Raw genomic sequence first — 14,425 nt, forward strand, 5'->3', positions numbered from 1 at the left:
TAAATTGCAATATGATAATTATTGGATAATTACTATCTGTAGTCATTTTTTACAAGTTCTCGTATTATCAATTTTAATTGATCACTTACTGTCTATATGGCATTAATAAAATACACTGTTATTTTTATATATTAAAAAGTGTTTGTGTTTCATGTTTCCCAGCCACGATATATTGGTTTAAAATTAGCGCAGCCCCATGGAAATATATTTTTTGTTTTAGAGTCTACGCAATTATCCTTTATTGGATTTTTCTTATCCTTCAGTGGAAGCGTGAGCACAGGTGCACCCGTATACCTGCAACTTTCTATTTATATTTTTACACATTTTTTTATTTGAATGGTATTTTCATATATGTGCCTCAATATATAGTAAAACATTTTTTCTTAATTCCATGGCAGGGATAGTTATGTGGCAATCACATAAAATAAAGAAAACCGTATCCACTAAAACATAAACATATTCAAACAATGCTGACATTCTACCACCACTGAACAATGAAAAACAAACATACTAACACAAAAAGGGAGGGAGAGAGGGTGGGATTTCCAGAAGAGAAGGGGAGTAACCACTAACTGACAGCAGCTTATCAATCACCCAAGAACACACCCCTTCACTTAACTGGTTAATAAAAACCCAATCAATCATTTAAAAAACAAATCCTTAAAGGAGCAACACCAAAACAGTTTTATAGGGTCCTTGCTTGAAAAGCACCTAGTGGTTTAATTATGTTCAGCCAGATCATGGCTTGTGCTTCAATTCTAGGTAGTCAGTGATGTAACTTATAAAATGACAAAGGTACCTGCATCAGGATTTTTTTCTCCTTGCCACACTTTAGAAATTTGTTTAATTTATTTCATTATTTTGTTGATCTTTATATTTTAACTGTCTTTTTGTGTACCCCATCCCCACATTATACTGATAGTGACAAATACATATAGGAGCTGATTCTGAAGTGGGAACAAAAAAAGCAAGCAAGTACTGTACAGTAACTTTCTATCTGGAAGAAAACATGTTACAATGCAAAGGGTGCAAATACATTTATATTTTTGCATGCAAGGTATACACTGGCTGCTTTTGCATGTAGCCGTCAAAAGCTGGACAGCTTTATCTTTACCCAGCAATTTAGATATGAGTTAGGACATGGCCCTCTCACATCTAAATCTCTCTCTGCACATCTGTCCCACCTGCAAAGCAACATGGTTTTGCAAAGCTGTACAGTTTTTTGATTCACTCCCAACTCAGAATCAGTCCCATACAGCATGTCTATCAGTCATCGTGGTGGCACCCAGGAATTCTGTTGACTATGGCAGTGGCTTGCTGAGCATTGTGGGCTGAGGTGGTGGCAGAGCTGCCCCAGTACAGCCAGGCTGTAGACCCCTTCAGCACCGCAGGCCCTGGTGATTTACACTGGCTGGACTGCCAGTAGAATTACCCCATATCCTATAAATACTGTATAAAAAACCCAGTGAAATAAGTGGATGAACCAATCGCACAAATGTATCCATAGAAATAATTTTTACAAGAATGGGTTATGGGGGAGACCCAATATAAGACAGACATTATCACAAGGATGAATAATGATTCAAAACTCCAGAGCATAATTTTTTGGGGCTAAATTCACCATGAATAGATTTTCCCCATTGTAATAAATTAATAATAATAATAATAATAATAATAATTATTATTATTATTATTATTATGTTCTCCAAAGAAAAATAGAGAATAAATTGAATGAGGGGAAATTGGGGGGTCAGGGAAATTCACACAAAAGAAGACTGAAATAAATAATCAGGGTGTTTTCAATTTGAGTTTTATAACTTTGAATAATATGTTTCCCTTCTAACAAAGTATTGGGGTTTGCACCACCAATAAATTGATGTTTTTTAAAAGATTTTTTAAACAAATAAATTAGAAATGCAGCCAAAAATATTTAAGAGATTGTGTGGGATTAAAAAAAACTGAACTGATATGAAACAAACTTGAGAGAGGAACAGGAAAGAGACTTTATACACACATAAATAAATAGAAATTCCACATTCAATCCATCTTTTTTTTTAAAGGTAATTGTGAATTTTTTTTATGGTTAGAACAAGATGATCATTTATACATCAAAGAATCAAAATAACTATTTTAATATAAAATAGGGAAATATTTTAAAAGAACCAAGATATTATCAATAAACCAGTTGATTAAGGAGGAGGGATAAAGTCATTATGAATATGAATGACAATTTAAAAGCGGCTGAAAGACCTCTCCGATAGTAAGCCAGTTTTAACAAAAGTAGAACCAAAAAATGTATAAGGAGAGTGCTGGACAATGGTATAAATTTTATTTGTCACTAGAGATGAATATATTCAATAAATAGTAAATAATAATAAAATACTGAAAACAAAAATTTAAAGTATATATAAAACATCAATCCAGGATCAAATTAGATTGGTTGGTTGCTATAATCACAAAAAGGCATCAGTAACAATATATCATGTCGAGACGGCCAGTTGGTTAGTAAACAGTCATAACAGCATAGATAAGTCGCTGGTGTTAGTAGCTGAAAGCGTCTCTGTTACTTTAAAATCCACATGCAGCCAAGTAAATGAGTTGTTGTGAGACTGCGTGTCACCACAATGAAAGCACCATGCACACTCCCTACAATCTAGCCAGTCAAATGGTGTGCAAAAGCAGTTGAATAGTTGCAGGGGTCTGAGCACCCTGTGCCGGCCAGGTACACTGCACCCTGCATTCGAGCGTGGCTAAGCAGTGCACGGCCGGAAATTGGGGGCGTGGCCTAATTTCCATACACCATGCCTTCTAAGTGACATTACTTGGAGGCGTGCCCGCATTGCATGCCTCAAAATAATGTCAGGCTGAGGGTAAATCCCAGTCCTCCGTCACTTGCTGGGCTTCCCCCAGCCCTCTCCCATCAGTGAATGGATGCTGCACGCATGTGCGCAGCCTCCATTCACACTCCGGGGGTCTGGCACCACCGCACAGCTGTGGCGGTCCCCAACCTCCCGATTTGACCACCCATGGGCCACTCGGTATGTTGGGGAGGGGTGCGCCCTCTATGGGTGGTGACCCTGGTCGACCACACTGGTCAAACACCCCTAGAGCCAGCCCTGAAATAGTTGGCAGACTTAGCATGTACATATAAATATGCAAGAACAGATTATCCTAACTGGGAACCGCTAGTCACCTGTGAGTAGTCTCGCTGTCTGCCGGCGTCCCGGTCAGATACAGCGGTTGTTCATCTGCCTCACTGCCTCCAATGCTGGGTGTTGCAGTGAATCTCCATCTCAGGCCAGAGTGGGGGAGAGAAAGCTGCATGATTGCTGTAAAGGTCCGGCGGCTAAAGAGGCATGCTGTGTTTCCTGTATGGAGCCTCTGACTGAGGGTGTGTGACGTGTGGTGCTACGACTGTAGCTGGCCGGGTACTTCGTTGTCTGAGATCCTAGAGACAAACACATGATGCATTTCTCGGCCAATGAAAAAGGCCGTTTCTTCAGAGGTGAAAGACCTCTCAGATAACGAGACATTTTTAACCAAACAAACTCCAAAATTCAAAGAAATATTATAAATACTACTAAATCAAGTTTTGGATCAATATCTTTAAAGTGAAAATTTTGAGTTACTGTAATCCATATGCAAAATTCCATAATTTTACTATGTTACTAAGGCGCCTATTCACTGCTTTCCGCTTTTAAAATACAGTTGTAATGTGATATTTTCACCTAAATGCGCATTGTGAATTTAGGTAATATTTAGGTAATATCACTTGGATGTTGTCAAAAGGTATCTTCCAGGGGCGGATTGGGAATTTAAAGTGGCCCTGGAAAAATTTCAGAAAGTTGCCCACATTGGCAAACTGGAAGAGCAACAGAAGGACTTTTGCGCACGCCGAAGGTGCACATCCCAAAAAAAAGGATGTGTCCTTATGGGAAGGGGCGTGTCATGTGAAATACCATGGCAGCGAGCCACTCCCTTTGTTTTCATCACACTTGGGGCATGCCCCAGGAGTTGGTGGGCATCTCCCCAGTTTCTCTCTCTCTCCAGTGAATAGACACCCTGCGCATGTGCTCAGTATCTTTTCAGTGGGTGAGAAGGGGCTTCCTAACCCCCCCCCCACTGCAAGGGGAGCTCTGTCTCACAAGACAAGGATGGTTTCATCTTGTGATGTTAAGAGAACCTCTGCCGTTTTGTGGGCAGCTGCACTGACATCAGCAGTGATGTCAGTGGGGAGCTTCCTGCTCGATCAGAGCAGGAAGCTCCCTGGGGCTTGCGATTGCCGAGTCCCAACCTTAGGGTCTCGTCGCAAGTCTTGACCATCGCGAACATCAACCTGGTCGGTCGCTAAAACTGTGGGTGCTAACCCACAGCTTAGCTATCAACCAGGAGGCCGCACTTAAAAATACAAGAAGCCGCCCTCATTCAGAACGAGCGGTCGCTTCTTGCGAGCGCCTCTGAATGAAGGCCATGATCCTTCCTGGACAGGCAGTGTCAGTATTCACTATTAATGCAACAGATCACATAGTCCAGAAGCCACCTGATTGCCTTGGAATGAAGCCAACATCATCACCATGCAATAGGGGTTCAACCAGATAATACATAGTAACGGAAGTTTTGGGGCAGGGCAAGATGAGAGTTTTTCTGATCTAACAATTTTCTATTAATAAAATATATTTGTTAATTTGGTACTATTTTTATCAATAATATGGTTTCTAGAATTGGTATTTTATTGACGATTCCCCTAGATTTTTCTTCTAATTCTACCAGCGGTCCGGGATGCGGTCATAATACCTACTGCGAGGATTCCAGTGGTCAGAATGCTGGCGCTGGAATCCCAACTCCTCTCAGAATTCCGGCGCTGGCATCCTGGCTGCGGGAATCCTGAAGGTAAGTAGTGGGGTAAAGTGGATGGTTAGGGGTTAGATTTAGGCACTTGGGGGAGGTTTAGGGTTAGACACTAAGGGGGGAGGGAGGTTAGGTTGGGAACTAGAGGGGAGGTTTAGGCACTAGGAATGGTTGGTTAGGGTAGAGAAAGGAGGGGTTTAGGATACCCGCCAACAGGTGTTGGTATCCTAACCCTGTTGGGATGACTGCATCTGGATTTTGTCTGCTGGGATCCCGTAACCAAACCAGTGGTATTAATGATGGGGGAGATAAAGTGGTAGCTGCATTGTTCACAGTGAGGTAGAACACTGGTCTGGAAGGGGGGGCTGGGGTGAATGAGATTGTGATATTTGAGGACACTGGGGTAGATGAAGGAACAGTGAGATGGGGTGTTCTGAGCTAGATGGGAAGGAAAAGCACTGGGCTCAAAGGGATGGGCACTGTTACTGGGCTGGCTGGGTTTTTTTTTAAGAGGTGGGACAGTGAGAAGGGGGCTGGTTGTGGAGGGAAGGGGGAGACACTGGGATGTGGGAGGGATACAGTGAGATGGTGGGGGTTTGAGAGACACTGGGTTGAATAAAGGGGAGACATAGGGATGGGAGCACTTACCTGGGGTTGTTCCATGCCCAGTATGCATGGCCCCTGCACTCTCACTGGTGCAGCATCCAAGCCACAGCAGCCTCCAGATCAGCAGCACCTCAGCTCTGGTTGCTTCTGGGATCTGGGAGGCAGGAGCTTAGGACGGTTCAGGAGCCAAGTTGACAGTGGCGTGGTCTGTGGTGTTGAGTGGTGGTGCAGGCGGCGTGGTCCGGTCGGGTGGTACTGCCGGCCATTAGTCTCAGGCAGCCACTCCACGGAGAGGCTGCTAAAGTGATTGGACCCAGGGCCTTTCTCCAGCTCAGTGAACATGAGCCGATGCAGGGCCAGCTCCCGTTTAGCTGGCCGGGACGCAATAAAAAATATAAATAAATAAATTAAACAGAAAATAAAGGAGATTTTAGTGGCCCCAACATGGTCTGGCCCACTGAGGAAAGTCCTGGTGAAGTCTATGGTCAATCCGCCCCTGGTGTCTGCTCATGCACCAGTGACTACCACAACTCTCTTCCCATGAACTGTTCTTGACTTTGGTTCAGATGTCTGAGAATTTGTCAAATTTTGGATCAACAGCTGGAACTTCGGAAGACATAAACCCTTCAAGCATGGTATGAAGAGAAAAGCAACCAAAAAAATGTAAGCACGTTGATAAAGAAGCAGGCTTACAAAAATAATTTTGTGGCAATTTTGCTCAGGCTAGCAGGTTCATCCAATCATCTTGATTAGTTGTAACATAAAAAATCACACAGTTCTCTAAATCATGTTTGACCATTTAGATTTAGAGGGTGGAAGACCATAGATAAAGTAATAGAAATATTTACAGATTTTACACAGTGACTTCCAAAATTCTGTTACTAATCGTTCGGAGACAATTTTATGTGGGCATCCATAAAAAAGAAACGTATCACTGATAAACAGAGTTGGTAATGTATGGGCAGACTGTAGGTCTGTAAGAAGAATAAGATTCTCTGATTTTGAGAAATGATCCACCACAAACTTAGTTGTATAAACCCTCTTTCTGGGTGGGAAAATTGCTAGTAAAATCCATTGAGATATGAGATGAGTCTCTCTGTGATGAAAATAGAAAACAATGACCAGAGAGGGATCTGTTGTGGTGACGCAAGTTTGGTGCATTGCAGAAAGGCTGCTATAAATTCTCTAATATTGCTACAGATTGAGAGTCACCAATATTCTCTGAAGATAATTTCCTGGGTCTTCTGTCTCCAGTATGGCCTGCAAATAAGGATAGAGAGCACGACATAACATTTTAGCTTTAAATTGGTGGCAATAAAAGCTTTGCCAGGAGGAGGAGTGATGGTAAGTTTTTGATGTGATGGTAAGAATACATTTTAGGTCCAGTATAGGCCAACTTTCAGATGAGGATTCACCTTCCAAAGAGTCAAGGATTTTGTTTTATGATTTATATTGCCATGTTGGAAGATTTTCACCAAATTAAAATGAGAAAAGAACAGTAGCCACCTTTCAAAAATTAAGACTGTGCCATCTACAGATCAGGAAGATTTTTATGTTCCGCTTAGACAGTGACTAGAGACATTGCCCCTGTCACGGCACTAGGGATTTGTTGATTCAGATTGGGCCCCTTGGACTTACTGTTTAGTGTGGAGTGTGAATGAAATGAGGCAGCTTAATAATACTCTTCCTCATTTAGGTTACTAGCAGTATTAGAAAACTGATGCTGCAGAATGGTTAAGAGAATAGAATGGTTGAGACAAGGTGCAGACTAGCAGGATACCCTGTGGCTGTAGCAGAATGTAGGATATTAGAGTAATATTGCAATACACTGAACTGGGTGCCAGGAGCACAAGTGGGGCATGCTGCAATTAAATATACTAAGAACCAATACTAAAGCAGGTGATATGGATAGCACTGGACTAGAATGTTGTAAAGGAATACTGGAACATATTTTCTGGATAGCACTGGAGCAGAATGATGTGTTACTGGAGCACATACTGAACTTTAGCCAGGGTACTGAGCCTCTGAGATATGTTGTTCTGGCAATAAGAAGTCAGAAGTTCTTGGTTTAAATACGGCACCCTCGTAGAACTGATAGGTGGATGAATCATGTGACCAGAGTTTCTGGAGACTAGTTTCTCACAATAGATCATGCAATGATGTCCAAGGTGGTAGCACCCATAATGCAGAACAACAGGTACTGCACGTGTACAGATGAGTGACACGGACCTCAAGGATGACACTAGTGTTTAGCAGGGATGCAAATAGGCAAACGCAGGGGGGGTTTCCGTCAGCCTGGAAACCCCCCTCCCCAGCCCACACCATTACCACAATAGAAATAATAGAATTTTACTAGTGCTGCATGTTCTTGGAATGGTGCCCACATTTAAAATAAAAACATTCAGCTCAGGTAGGATGGCCTACTGCCACACCTAATGGCTTACTATGATCGCTGGTCATGTATATGCTGGAATTCTGACACACAATACACTTTGTTTGACGCATATTAAAGCTGGTAATTGTGCCCTCCTCATGGACTGGCCACACTCACTCTAAAATCGAGCATTTGGAAACCCCCCTCTAGAAATCCTGCGTTTGCCAGTGATGCAGATGGCAAAAAAGTGACAACGCCAGACCAGGTAAAAGTTACACAGACCCCGTGTGCGACAACCCCATTTAAGAGGTGTCTACATTTCCCAGACCTAACATACCAACCAACAGTTCCTTGTCTCCAACAAAATATTTATTGTTAAAGGAAATGCATTTATGGTAAAAGATGTATCGCCGTATTCAATTACATACACTTTTCGCGTATGCGAAAACGCAATGCAATGTAATAGGAGAAAAAGATTTGCCTCTGAATAGGTGGAGAAAAAAAGTGCAAAATCGCTATTTTGGGGTGCAAAGGTGGGGAAACCACTCAGCACCCTTGGGACAGCCCCCCAAAGGATAACTGGATTTAAAAAAAACCTACAAAAAACTGTGGAACACCCCAAAAAAATCACTTTACAAATGGGGGTAAAAAAGTGCAAAGTGAGCATACAAACTTTTAAACTAGCGAAATAGACTGTTGGGGGTCTGCAAGTATGGGGGAGGTGTTTTTTTTATTGCAGGTGCTTGCTTGAGGTGCATTTTTTACATTTTTTAAAACTTCACTTTTGCGACTTTAAACTATGCTTGCACCCATTTTCATGTATCCCAAATTTGACAGGAATACTTATTTTTTACAAAAAAACTGCTTATTGCTATTCTTCACCACTTGTGTAAAGATGCTAATTAGAGGCAATTGACACTACTTAAGTAACCCCAAATATCTTTATTACAGCTACTCGGGGGCATGTACATTGATCCCCAATGTTAGTGCATTTTTTAGGGGGTGTCAGGTTTATTTCCCCAAATCTGACAGCACTTGTCACCTGGTTTGCATTCTCCGGGTTGCGTTCTTGCGTGTTTTGGAATTGAATGCGGCGAATAGCAGCGGCACACACAAAAAGTTTTTGCTGCTAAAATACGCGATGTAGGCGAAAAGTACGGCATGCAAAAAAGTATCGTGGGTGCGAAACTAATTGAATACGTAGTGGGACTCAAGCATGGTGAGAGATACACTTGTCCTCCAGGAGGAACTTTGCCAGGTAGAAGTTGAATGGGACAGAATAACTCACTATTTTGATGTTACTGATCTGTATTTCCAAAATACATCTTGGAAAGTGGCATAAATATGTCATGAGATGTGTCAAAATAAAAATTATAGAACTAACCCTAATTGCAGCCAAACCCTAATGTCAAAATTATGTCAAATTTAATGTAATGTGTTAGTATTAGGAATGTTAGGGACCCATCTTCTGGGGTTCACCTTGACGACGTGGATGGGCAAGCATATTGGCCAAACACGTACTAAGAACCTCACTGTTAATTGTAGAGTTTATCAGGATTTTTTTGTCTATCATTGTTCTTAGTATCTAGAGTGTGCGCCTGCATTCTATGTCCCCTGTATTGTACTACAAATCTCAGAATGGCAGCACATCCTATTATGTTTAAAACTAGGATGTGCAGTACAAGCCCCCCCCCCTTACAACATTATGTCAGTATCGACTCTGTGAATGTAGAAATGTTAAATGTCTACATTCTGCAGAAAGTTCCCTGCAATCAGTGGAACACCCCAGCCTATCAGGCCCCTGGTGGCTGCCTTCACCATGTCAGTGTGGGGCTGATTGTGATTATATATTTTTAAAAGTTTTATAAATTATTTCAGATTTGTATATATCCAATAATAAATAGGCCCCAATTGTTATTTACAGTGTCTAATATGACCACATATTTCCTTTTTTGTTGCAGTGATTTAATAGAAAATACTTTAGAACAACCTACAGATATACCCAGCTATATCCTTGCCTCTGGCGTGGCAAATTGCACCATGCATAGCGCGATACGATACGTGCACTGCATACACGACCGCGCCTCCGTAGGAATGCATGATGCGTGCCATAGCGCAGCATATTCAGGCTCAGGGAATCGAGTAGCGCGATGCGTGCACACGTTTGTGGTTCGATCAGCCACAATGTAACTGGGCGCATCGGCATGCCAGTATAATTATACAGATGTGTCCTCATACACATATCATTGCCATATGGGTGAGGCACCCGGTGCGACTGAGAGACTATGAGAGGAGTAGCTTACCGTAATTTTCCTTTAAGTTTGTTACTTATACGCATTGCAGATGCCGTGGAAAACCACTCACAGTGTACTAGAGACACTGAGCTGTGACAATAACCGCACAGGAATTGGTATTACACACATACAAAGTCACAGATTAAACACAATGGAACTGGGTATGAGGTAAAGCTGCAGTAGCTGCATTGTAGCACTTTGTATACAGAGTCAGAATCAGTTGCACACAGATGTACAAATGTCACACATCTAATGTATCAGTGTCATCTAGCAGAGTAGTTCTGTCACTTCCAGTTGTTTATTTGTGTGAATAAGTTGCACATTTTGAGGGAGAAAGACGCTCGGAGCAGCTGAGTATCCCTGGATCTTACGCCCTGAGAGGGGTTGTTTGGCGCGACTGAAGTCACAGTGTATGAGGACACATCTGTATATCTGTTACATATATTATAACAAAGAACAAAATTGGTTTAATAATAAATGAATGAGTGCAAATTATATGGAAAGTAGAGAAAACCCATCAGTATTTATCTGTTCTATAAGCTCTATAGGTACAGAAAGATGTTTTTACACAGCTCTGTATCACTGTGTAACCTACTATCATACTTCATACCAGAGCCGTAACTAGACTTTTTGGTGCCCTGTGCCAGAAAGAGCATTGGCGCCCCCCTCATTTTTCAAAGGGACATAATGCACCCAAAAAAGGGCCATGGCCTCATGGGGAAGGGCCAGGGAAGAGATAGAGGAAGCCAGGAGACGCTGGGGATGAAATAAGAGGAAGCTACAAGTGAGAGTGATAATAAACAGAAAAATGACAGGCCCAAACAGCGCCCCCTGACCTGTGGTGCCCTGTGCGATGGCACCGGCCGCACTACCCTAGCTACGGCCCTGCTTCATACAGTAATATTCTGCCTCATCTTCTGCAAATTATCCATTAATTGTCAGAGTGAAATCAGATCCTGACCCAAATCCATGCAATCGTTGTAAGATCCCAGACTGACGGGTATTTGCCCTATAGACAGTGGTGTAACTAGAGTATTTGGAGCCCAGGGCAAATTTGAAAAGGGAGCCCCCCCCCCAGATGTGCGCTCGCCCTTGGCGCGCGCGGCAAACAATGGGCGTGGTCACTTAAAAATGGGGCATGTCAACATGACACACCCCTTTATTTTCAAACTGAACATTCCTATCCATATGCACCCCAGTAGTACCCTTTATACAGTACCCCCAGTATGCAGTTGTGGTCCCTCTTATGCAGGCCCATAGTAGTGCCCCTTATACAGTATCCCCAGTAGTGGTCCCCCTTATACAGCCCCCAATTAGTTCCCCTTACTACGTACCCCCAGTAGTGGCCCCCCCAAATGCAGTGCCCCACGTAGTGTTCCCCCTTATGCAGTGCCCCCAGTAGCAGTCCCCACAATGCAGTGCGCCCAGTAGCGGTATCCCCTTATGCAGTGCCCTTTATATGGTGCCCCCAGCCGTAGTCCCCCCCTATGCAGTTTTCCCAGTAGTGGTCCCCTTATGCAGGCACCCTGTAGTGAACCCCCTATCCAGTGCCCCCTGTAGTGGCCCTTCCTATTTTTGCCCCCAGTAGTAGTCCCCCGAGTGCAGTGCCTCTAGTAATAGGCCCCTTTTATAATGCCCCCAGTGGTAGTTCCCCCCCAAGTAGTAGTCCCCAGTAGAGTAGCCCCCCCCCAGTAGAGGTCCTCCCAATGGCGCCCCCAGTAGTAGCCACACCTCCCCCAGTAGAGGTCCTCCCAGTAGTAGCCACCCCCCTCCCCCATTGTGCAGATAGGTTAAAAAAAAAAAAAAATATATATATATATACTTACCTGAATCTCTGCTCCTGCTCGCGACGCCGCTCCCGCCCGGGCTGGCGTGCTCAGCATTATGGGACAGACGTCATGACGTCAGTCCCATTACCCACTGCAGGAGCCGGACGGAAGTCCGGCTCTTGCAGTGGGTGCTGCAGCAGCCAATGAGAGTCTATCTGACTCTCATTGGCTGCTGTTTAACACACGCATCACCGCCAGTGCTGGCGGCGATGCGTGTGTTATGCACAGCCTGAGCCCGCCTCCTAGCGCTATTGGACAAGCGCTCAGGGGGTGGGAACGGAGGGAGGTGAAGCACAGGACCGGCGCTGGAAGCCTAGCGCCAGTCGTCCTGTGTAAATGTGTAGCGCTGACCGCACTCATTGCGGTCGGCGCTACACTGGCTAATTAGGGTGGGCGGGCCGATACCGTGGCCGGCAGCGCCCCCCCGCGCCGCCGGTCCAACAGCGCCCAGGGCAAGCACCCCGCTCACCCTGCCCTAGTTACGCCACTGCCTATAGATAAGAAGCTTTGGAGATTGTCCTGGTTTCTGATCTGTGGAACTCCAACAGAGTTTGGAACTGGATGTACATGAGATGGAGACTGTACCTCCTGGTAACACAGAGATGTAACCTGGGGTCTGAGTCATCACAATGTCTCCATATGAAGCTAATAATAGCACAGAGATAATTGATAATAAAAATGATGATAGGTAATATAAATATAATATTATCAGCCTATTATACAGTATCTACATCAATATTGCATTAGTATATTTATCATATAATCCAACTAATACAAAATATGACTATAACAAAGGCAGAGCAGATATGTCAGACAAATCATATTTATTTCCCCTGAATATCACAGACACAGATCAGGGGTTACCAGACAGACTATTTATGTCACATGAAGTCTATAGGGAAATAACATTAGATACTTTGCATGTAATACAGGAAATATGTAAATGATTCACATTATATCTCATCAGATGTCAGTTCTCTATCATGAGGCAGTCACATGACCATGTAATAAATTATTGGGAGACTATAACTAGTGTATTGGACCCAGGGGCATATCTACCCATTGGCCAGGATGCAGGGGTGCCGACCAAAGGGGGGGCGCCGTCCGACAGTGCCACTAGCAGCCAAGGGGAGGACAAGTCCCCCGGCCCCACAAGTGTAGGGCAGACCACAGTGAGAGCGGTCTGCCCCACACAGTTTACAAATACACATCCGCCAGTGGCGGCTGTGTGTTTGTAATAGCAGCCAGCTAATGAGAGTCAGACAGACTCTCATTAGCTGCTGCGTCGTCTGCGGAGGGAGCCGGCTGGAGCTCCGTGTGCCGGCTCCCCCCACAGCATGTGATGGGAGAAACATCATACGTCATGATGTCTCTCCCATGCAGGAGGAGAGCGGGCCGGGACTCAGAGAGGACAGCGGCGGTCGCGTCAGGTGCGGGGATCAGGTAAGTTTAATTTTTTTTGTTCTTTGTGTGTGTGTGTGTGTGTAAGCCTGGTGGAGTGTCACTGAAATAGGGGGTGGCCGCTACTGGGGGCACTGAAATATGGGGTGGCTGCTACTGGGGGCACTTTATGTGGGGGTTCCCGCTACTGGGGGCACTGTATAGGGGTGGCCACTACTTGGGCAATTTAGGGGGGGTGGCCACTACTTGGAGCACTGTATAGGGGTGGCCACTACTGGGGGCAATTTAGGGGGGGTGGTCACTACTGGGGGCACTGTATAGGGGTGGCCACTACTGGGGGCAATTTAGGGGGCTGACCACTACTGGGGCACTGTATAGTGGGGACTACTACTGGGGTCTACTACTGGGGACACTGTATAGGGGTGGCCACTACTGGGGGCAATTTATGGGGGGTGGCCACTACTGGGGGCACTGTATAGTGGGAACTGCTACAGGGGTCTTCTACTGGGAGCACAGTATAGGGGTGGCAACTACTGGGGGCAATTTAGGGGCACTGTATAGGGGTGGCCAACTACTGGGGGCAATTTAGGGGGGCTGGCCACTACTGGGGGCACTGTATAGGGGGTCTACTACTGGAGTCACTGTATAGGAGGACTACTACTGGGGTCTACTACTGGGGGCACTGTATAGGGAGGGCTACTACTGTGGGCAATGCAGCATGGGGGGGTAGGGGGGCGCCAGTCCATTACATTGCCAGGGGCGCTTGGATCCCTAGATACACCCCTGATTGGACCAGTCACTCGCCAGGATGTGAGCCTGCAAAATGCATTGTATACTGGCACTGTCTGTGTAACTGTAGCTGCTGTGTTTGGCACTGCCAGGAATTATATTCCTTTGTATATTCATCTCTCTCCCCCCAGATCTCATACTCTTTGTTCCCCTCTCTAATTCCATTCTCCCTCCGTCTCTTCTCCTCTCAGTCTTTCCCCATCTTCCCTTGTGTCTCTCTCTGTCTCCCCATCTCTCTTCCCATTTCCACACTGTAATACTGTAGCTCCAAAACTCATAATGAC

Source organism: Taudactylus pleione, unplaced genomic scaffold (genome assembly GCF_031769625.1).
Source record: "Taudactylus pleione unplaced genomic scaffold, aTauple2 ptg000531l, whole genome shotgun sequence".
Lineage (NCBI taxonomy): Eukaryota > Metazoa > Chordata > Amphibia > Anura > Myobatrachidae > Taudactylus > Taudactylus pleione.